General features: G+C 38.9%; 1 pseudogene across 1 annotated transcript; it reads left to right on the forward strand.

Annotated features, from left to right (window-relative positions):
• The first annotated feature begins 255 nt into the window (after positions 1 to 255).
• LOC309859493 (heterogeneous nuclear ribonucleoprotein A1 pseudogene) lies at positions 256 to 1,305 on the forward strand (annotated as a pseudogene). The gene has a single exon. The product of its transcript is annotated as a heterogeneous nuclear ribonucleoprotein A1 pseudogene (transcript).
• The last annotated feature ends 6,807 nt before the right edge of the window (positions 1,306 to 8,112 follow it).

Below are 8,112 nucleotides of genomic sequence, written 5' to 3' on the forward strand. Positions count from 1 at the left end.
GGCTCCTGGGACCTGATCATAACTGCCAAAGTTTGAGTGCAAGCAATAGAATTATTTCGTCTATATTTGGTGGTGTCTGCTACATTCAGTAATCATTCAGTTAGCCATCTGTGCTTATTTTATAATGGAACTTCAACAGAGCTTCTCTACCAAAGTAGACTTAATTTAAATAGGATGGTTAATGTTTATACACACTATTATACAGGCATTAAGAAAGACTGGGATCCCCTATATCATTGGTTCCTTTAAGAAACTTTATTGAACCTTTCTGCCTGTGGACGCCGCCGAGTAAGCATCGTTAAAGTCTCCCCTCCCACCGCCGTCATGTCTAAGTCAGAGTCTCCCAAAGAGCCTGAACAGCTGCGGAAGCTCTTCATCGGAGGTCTGAGCTTTGAAACAACCGATGAGAGTCTGAGGAGCCATTTTGAGCAATGGGGAACACTTACGAACTGTGTGGTAATGAGAGATCTGAACACCAAGTGCTCCAGAGGCTTTGGGTTTGTCACCTATGCCACTGTGGAGGAGGTGGATGCAGCCATGAATGCAAGGCCACACAAGGTGGATGGAAGAGTTGTGGAACCAAAGAGGGCTGTCTCAAGAGAAGATTCTCAAAGACCTGGTGCCCACTTAACTGTGAAAAAGATTTTTGTTGGTGGCATTAAAGAAGACACTGAAGAACATCATCTAAGAGATTATTTCGAACAGTATGGGAAAATCGAAGTGATTGAGATCATGACTGACCGAGGCAGTGGCAAAAAGAGGGGTTTTGCTTTTGTAACATTTGATGACCATGATTCTGTAGACAAGATTGTCATTCAAAAATACCATACTGTGAATGGCCACAACTGTGAAGTAAGGAAAGCGCTCTCTAAGCAAGAGATGGCTAGTGCTTCATCCAGCCAAAGAGGTCGAAGTGGTTCTGGAAACTTTGGTGGTGGTCGTGGAGGTGGTTTTGGTGGGAATGACAACTTTGGTCGTGGAGGAACCTTCAGTGGTCGAGGTGGCTTTGGTGGCAGTCGAGGTGGTGGTGGATATGGTGGCAGTGGGGATGGCTATAACGGATTTGGTAATGATGGAAGCAACTTTGGAGGTGGCGGAAGCTATAATGATTTTGGCAATTACAACAATCAATCCTCAAATTTTGGACCCATGAAAGGAGGCAATTTTGGAGGCAGAAGCTCTGGCCCTTATGGTGGTGGAGGCCAATACTTCGCCAAACCACGAAACCAAGGTGGCTCTGGTGGTTCCAGCAGCAGCAGCAGCAGCTATGGCAGTGGCAGAAGGTTTTAGTTACTGCCAGGAAACAAAGCTTAGCAGGAGAGGAGAGCCAGAGTAGTGACAGGGAAGCTACAGGTTACAACAGATTTGTGAACTCAGCCAAGCACAGTGGTGGCAGGGCCTAGCTGCTACAAAGAAGACATGTTTTAGACAATACTCATGTGTATGGGCAAAAAAACTCGAGGACTGTATTTGTGACTAATTGTATAACAGGTTATTTTAGTTTCTGTTCTGTGGAAAGTGTAAAGCATTCCAACAAAGGGTTTTAATGTAGATTTTTTTTTTTTTGCACCCATGCTGTTGATTGCTAAATGTAATAGTCTGATCATGACGCTGAATAAATGTGTCTTTAAAAAAAAAAAAAAAGAAGAAACATTATTGAATACCTCCTTATCTTTGGTATACACCTTTACTAGGCTACTTGGAGTCTTTATTCAAATATCACTTCCCTGTCAAACTCCCATATATAATGAATTTTTAGAATGATTTATATATTTATTCATTTATAGTTATACCTAACTTGTGTCCCCCCCAGAAATTCAGATTGATGTTAACTACTATACAAATATTTTATGACTTGAAGGAATTTTATTATAATACTAATCTCAATATAATAAAATTCACTATTTACCTATCTGTTCCCCAAATGGATCACAAACTTCATGAGGAGAAATTGTATCTTATTCATCATTGAATCTCAACACATTCAGTGTTCAGTAAATGAGTATAGACACACGTACATAAGCAGGACCAAGTAAATGTCCTTCAAGGTAGTACTTTGAGATACAGCACGTATTTCCAATAGTGCTGACACTGTATAGATCCCCTCACAAATTTGAGATGATCTTTCAAATAAATTTCAAAAGTATACAAATATTTGTTATCCTTTTTATTTTTCCCTAAAAAATCTCTTTTCCAGAATTGATTAGAAATTAAGCCATTTCCAGTAGTCAAATTCCTCCTCAACGAATTAGGAATCTCTACAATTAAAGGTGTGAATCTTATTTAGATATCCTCTAAACCTATTAATCCTGAACTACCTCAGTGACTCCACCTGTCTCTCGTCCCATCCTCGCCCCAGAGAACTAATTTGATTTAGAAACTTGAGCTCAAATCCCAGTTCTGCAGCCTGTTTTCTGCTTATTTATGGACAAGTTACTTGAACTCTCAGAGCTTCAGTGATGGTTAATTTTGTGGTTAATTTGGCTGGGCCATGTGATACCCAGATATTTGGTTCAACGTTATTCTGGATAAAACTGAAATTTGAATTAGTAGATGAAATATAGCAGGTCATTCTCCCTAAGGAAGAATTCACTTCCTCTGTCAGTTTTCTAGCTGAGACAATGGTCGACTCCAGTGGACCTGTACCACTGGCTTCCCTGGGTCTCCAGAAGGAAGATCATGGAACTTCTCAGCTTCCATAATCATGTGAGCCAACTCCTTATAATAAGTCTCTAAATATTTATATATACCTGAGATAGATCTGAGATAGAAATAAATATTTATCTGTCTAGATAAATAGGTAGATAGATACCCTATTGATTCTGTTTCTCTGGAGAACTCTAATATACTCAGTTTCCCCTTCTGTGAAATAGGGAAGGTAAGAGCCATACTTTTTAACACTGGGCTAAATATTTAGCATGTATTATCTCACCTAATACTTCAGCTTTTATATTATGTAGGTACTGTTACTATGCTCATCCCCTCACATTTCTGCTTATTGAACGTTTTGGCTTCCTTGAGGGATCGACTTCACTTAGAGTAATAGCTCCCCACCACCGACTGACCAATTTTCTTTGGGTCTCTGTCAAATCCCAAGGGGGAGAGAATTTATTGGGTCCCAGTTAGTGATTGGTCCTTTTGAGGAAAAATTCTCAGACATGGCTAATCAATGATCTGACCTAGTTGATGGGCTTGTTTGATCAGATTCCCACACTTAGACCATTCCGCATCAGTCAGGCAAAATTGGCAGTGGTGGGGAGATGTTGGTCTCTGGAAACACAATGGCACTTTACACTTAAGAATCCACTCTTGGGAGGCGCCTGCGTGGCTCAGTGGGTTAAAGCCTCTGCTTTCGGCTCGGGTCATGGTTCCGGAGTCCTGGGATCAAGTCCTGCATCAGGCTCTCTGCTTGGCTGGGAGCCTGCTTCCCTTCGTCTCTCTCTCTCTGCCTGCCTCTCTGCCTGTTTGTGATCTCTGTCTGTCAAATAAATGAATAAAATATTTTTTTAAAAAAAAGGAATCTACTCTTGGGGGCACCTGGGTGGTTCAGTGGGCTGAAGCCTCTGCCTTCGGCTCAGGTCACGATCCCGGAGTTCTGGGATCAAGTCCCACATTAGGCTCTCTGCTCAGTAGGGAGCCTGCTTCCTCCTCTCTCTGCCTCTCTGCCTACTTGTGATCTCTGTCTGTCAAATAAACAAATAAAATCTTTAAAAAAAAAAAAAAAAAGATTCCACTCTTGGAGTGCTTGGGTGGCTCAGTGGGTTAGGGCCTCTGCCTTCGGCTCAGGTCATGATCTCAGAGTCTTGGGATCGAGCCCCACATCGGGCTCTCTGCTCCACAGGGAGCCTGCTTCCTCCTCTCTCTCTCTGCCTGCCTCTCTGCCTACTTGTGATTTCTCTCTGTCAAATAAATAAAACATTAAAAAAAAAAAAAAAGAATCCACTCTTGCTGGAGTGGTAGAGACCTAGACCTAGACTCCTGTAGACTTAGAGGCTACGGATCACAAGCTTGAGGAGGTGGCATTTGTATTTAGGCAGAAAAGATAAAGTACACCAGGGTGTGTTCTTCAGAAAACACTGATCTCCAATCACTTGACTACTGCTAGAACTATGCCTAGCACCTGGCTATCTGTAAAATAATATGTGTTAAATGGATGACTACATTGAGCAACTCCAGGTCCAAGAGAGGCAGCTCCAAAGATCAATTTCTTTGAACTAGTCTTTCTGTAGATGTATGGTCAAGACAGAAATCCATACACTAGAAACATGTTCAGTAAATGTTTTTGCCCTTAACAGATTAATTTCTTCTCTTGAGGTGGAATAAGAAAACCCTGGAGGGGAATACTGAGGAGACCTCTGGAGAAGGCTGGAGCTCCCTCTAGGGGTGAAAATGAAGTATCCTCAGAAATACAGCACAGGCTCTGTAGGTTACATTTTTAAGAACAATGTTTTAATATTGTAAAATATAGCAACATCACCAGAACAGCTTCACAGAGTGGAAAATTTAACAATATTCCTTTGTCTACACATTCATTCAAACGTTAAGTATCTATTATATACCAGGATGATATTTGGATATTTAAGTTGAGGATGTGGGAATGTGGAGAAACAGGAACACTTGTACCTTGCTGGTGAGAATGTAAACTGGTACAGCCCTGTGGAAAATGGTATGGAATTTCCTCAAAAATTTTAAAATATAACTACCCTATGATCGAGTAATCTCTTTTGTGTTCATATCCAAAGAAAATAAAATCAGGATCTTGAAGAGGTAGCTGCACCTCCCCATGTTCATTGCAACATTATTTATAATAGCCAAGATATGGAAGCAACCTAAATGTTCACTGACAGGTGAATGGATTAAAAATGTGATTTAACACACACATACACATGCAATGGAATATCATCCAGCCTTTAAAAAGGAAGAAAATCCAGGCATTTGTGACAACATGGATGAAGCTGGACAACATCATGCTAAGTGAATGCAGCCCGATATATAAAAACAAATACTGTAGGATATCACTTATATGTGGAATCTAAGTAGTCAAACTCATAGAAGTGACTATGGTTAATAACACGGTCATGGATACTAGAAATTTACCAACAGTAAATCCTAATTGTTACAAGAAAAAGTGTTAATTATATGAGGTGATGGATATATTAACCAGCTTGATTATGGTCATATTTCATAGTGTATGGGATATAAAAATATCACATTATAATGCTAATGTCAACATCATGGAAACATAAGACATTCCTCCTTTTCACCGCCCCTTCTCAACGGAGAATTAGACATCCATGCACAAACAAAAACACCTTGGAAGGAACTGTGGGATAAAACAATATACCCAAGAGGAGTCTCTCCCACCACTCTGCCCTCAGTATAGGATAGAACAAACAGAGCAACAAACCTATACCAACTCTTCTGGTTATGGTGGGAAAAAACTTAGGGAGCAGTGACCTGGGCAGATATCCATGGTTGAGAGAGAAAATTCAGAAGTGCATTCTACCTGAAGAGATTCCAGTTCTTCATTAGAAGAAACAGTTTGGAGTAGCAGAGAGAAAAGAACATCTCCCACTGCCCGCGCCCCCCTCTCCCCCACTGTCACAACACTGCATGAACTACCAGGTGACAGCAATCTCTCCCACAGAGGAGGAGAGCAGTGAGTGAGTACCCCCACTACACCAAGTGGTGCAGTTTAGAAGGCAAGTGAAGAAATCCTTTCTCTCTAGCAGCATCTGAGGACGGAGATCAGACCTCCATGACTGCAAGGAGGGGGAAGATCAAGGAAGTTCATTAAAGACTAGCTCAGCAGGAAGTCCACCCATAAGCCTCTTGGAGTACCATACCCTGGGATCTATGGGTAAAGAAGATATTAAAACAAACTTTTGAAAAACAAAAAAGAGGTGTCCCATAGTCAGCTGGTGAGTTGTAAGAACCAGAGAAGACATAAAAGTTTAAGAATTCTGCCACAAGAGGGAGCAAGAAAAGTAGAACCGATATACCCACACAAAGGCAGAGAAAAATTGCAGATAATAACAGCATCAGTGAACAGAGTATTCCAACTGAAGAGAGTTGCCAACAATTTAAAGAGGCATCTACTACTTCAGAAACAACACACAAAACTACAGAACCAATATAAGACTACAAGAAACATGAAGAATCAAGGAAAAGTGCACAGACAACCCCCATCAAATCAATCCAAGAGGTCTACGCCAAGATACAGAATAATACAAATACAAAAGTTAATGATAAAGAATTTTAAGAGCAGTAGTTTAAAAGAAAACAGTTATATACAAGGGAAACCTCATAAGGCTACCAGCTTATTTTTCAGTAAAAACTTTGAATACATCATGTAATCCCCTTCTGGCCTGCAAAGTTGCTGAAAGGAAAATACCTGCAACCAAGAAGACTCTATCCAGCAAGGCTATCACCCAGAATAGGGGAGAGAGAGAGAGAGAGTTCCCCAGACAAACAACAAGTTAAAGGAGTTCATCACCATTAAACCAGGCTTATAGGAAACATTAAAGGGAATTTTTTGAGTGAAAATTATAATTAAGATTAAGAAAATTAGGGGGGGGGAATTCACAGTTACATAAAACATAATAAAAGTAGATCAATTACTTATAAAACGAGTATGGAGGTTAAGCACAAAAGCAATAAAATCAAGTATTTATAAAAATCAAAGGATTCACAATACAAAAGGATATAAGTTCTAAAATCATATGCACAAAACATGGGGGAAGTGATAAAAATTTAGTGCTTTTAGAATGCTTAAGTGGCTATCAATGTAATATAGACTGTTACACGCATAAGATGTATGCATCTATGTATGCATATGTATATTAACCTAATGATAGTGCAAATCAAAACCTTGTAACAAATATGCAAAAATAAAGAGAAAGGGCTCCAAGCATATCACTAAAGAAAGCCATCAATGACAAGAGATGAGAGCAAGAGAAGAAAGAACTACAACAAATGTAAAACCAGTAATAAAATGTCAGTAAGTACATACTTATCAATCATTACTTTGAATATAAATGGACTAAATGCTCCAATAAAAAGACATAGGGTGATTGAATGGATAAAAAAGTAAGACCCATTTATATGCTGCTTACAAGAGATTCATTTCACACCTAAAGACACATGCAGGTTGAAAGTGAAGAGATAGAAATATTTACCATGCAAATGAAAGTGGGGGAAAAAAAAAACAAAGTGGGATAGCAATACTTAGACAAAACAGATTTTAAAGGAAATACTACAACAAGAGATTAAAAAGAGGCACTACATAATCATATAGGGAACAATTCAATAAGAAGATATACCAATAGCAAAATATTTATGCACTCAACATAGGAACACCTAAATCCCTAAGCAACTACTAATAGACATAAAGAAAAATCAATAGCTGTACAATAATAGTAGGGGATTTTAACACCCTGCTTACATCAATGGCTAGATCATACAAACAGAAATTCAAGTAAACCATGGCCTTGAATGATACATTGGACTAGATGGATCAAAAAGATATATTCAGAACATTCCATCCTAAAACAGTGGAATATACATTCTTCTCAAGTGTACATAGAACATTCTCTAGACTAGATCTTCTATTCAGCCACAAAACAAGTCCCAACGAATTCAGGAAGATTGAAATCATATGCATCTTTTCCAGCCACAATAGTATGCACCTGGAAATCAATCACAAGAAAAAATCTGGAAAGAACAGAAACACATTGATGTTAAATAACATGCTACTAAACAATGAATAGGTCAACTAAGAAATCCAAGAGGAAATTTTTTTTAAAAGTACAAGAAGACAAATGGATATGAAAACACAATGACCCAATACTTAGGGATGCAGCAAAAGCTGTCCCAAGAGGGAAGATTATAGCAATTGAGACCTACCACAAGAAGAAAAATCTCAAGTAAATAAACAACCTAAAAGAACAAACCCAAAGCTAGTAGAAGGAAGGAAATAAAAAAAAATTAGAGTATAAATAAATGAAATACAGATTAAATACAATAGAACAGATCAATGAAACCAGGAGATGGTTCTTTGAAAAGATAAAACTGATAAATCTTTAGCAAGATTCATCACAAAAAAGGGGCAGG

This window comes from Mustela nivalis, assembly GCF_964662115.1.
Source record: "Mustela nivalis genome assembly, chromosome: 2".
NCBI classification, from domain to species: Eukaryota; Metazoa; Chordata; class Mammalia; order Carnivora; family Mustelidae; genus Mustela; species Mustela nivalis.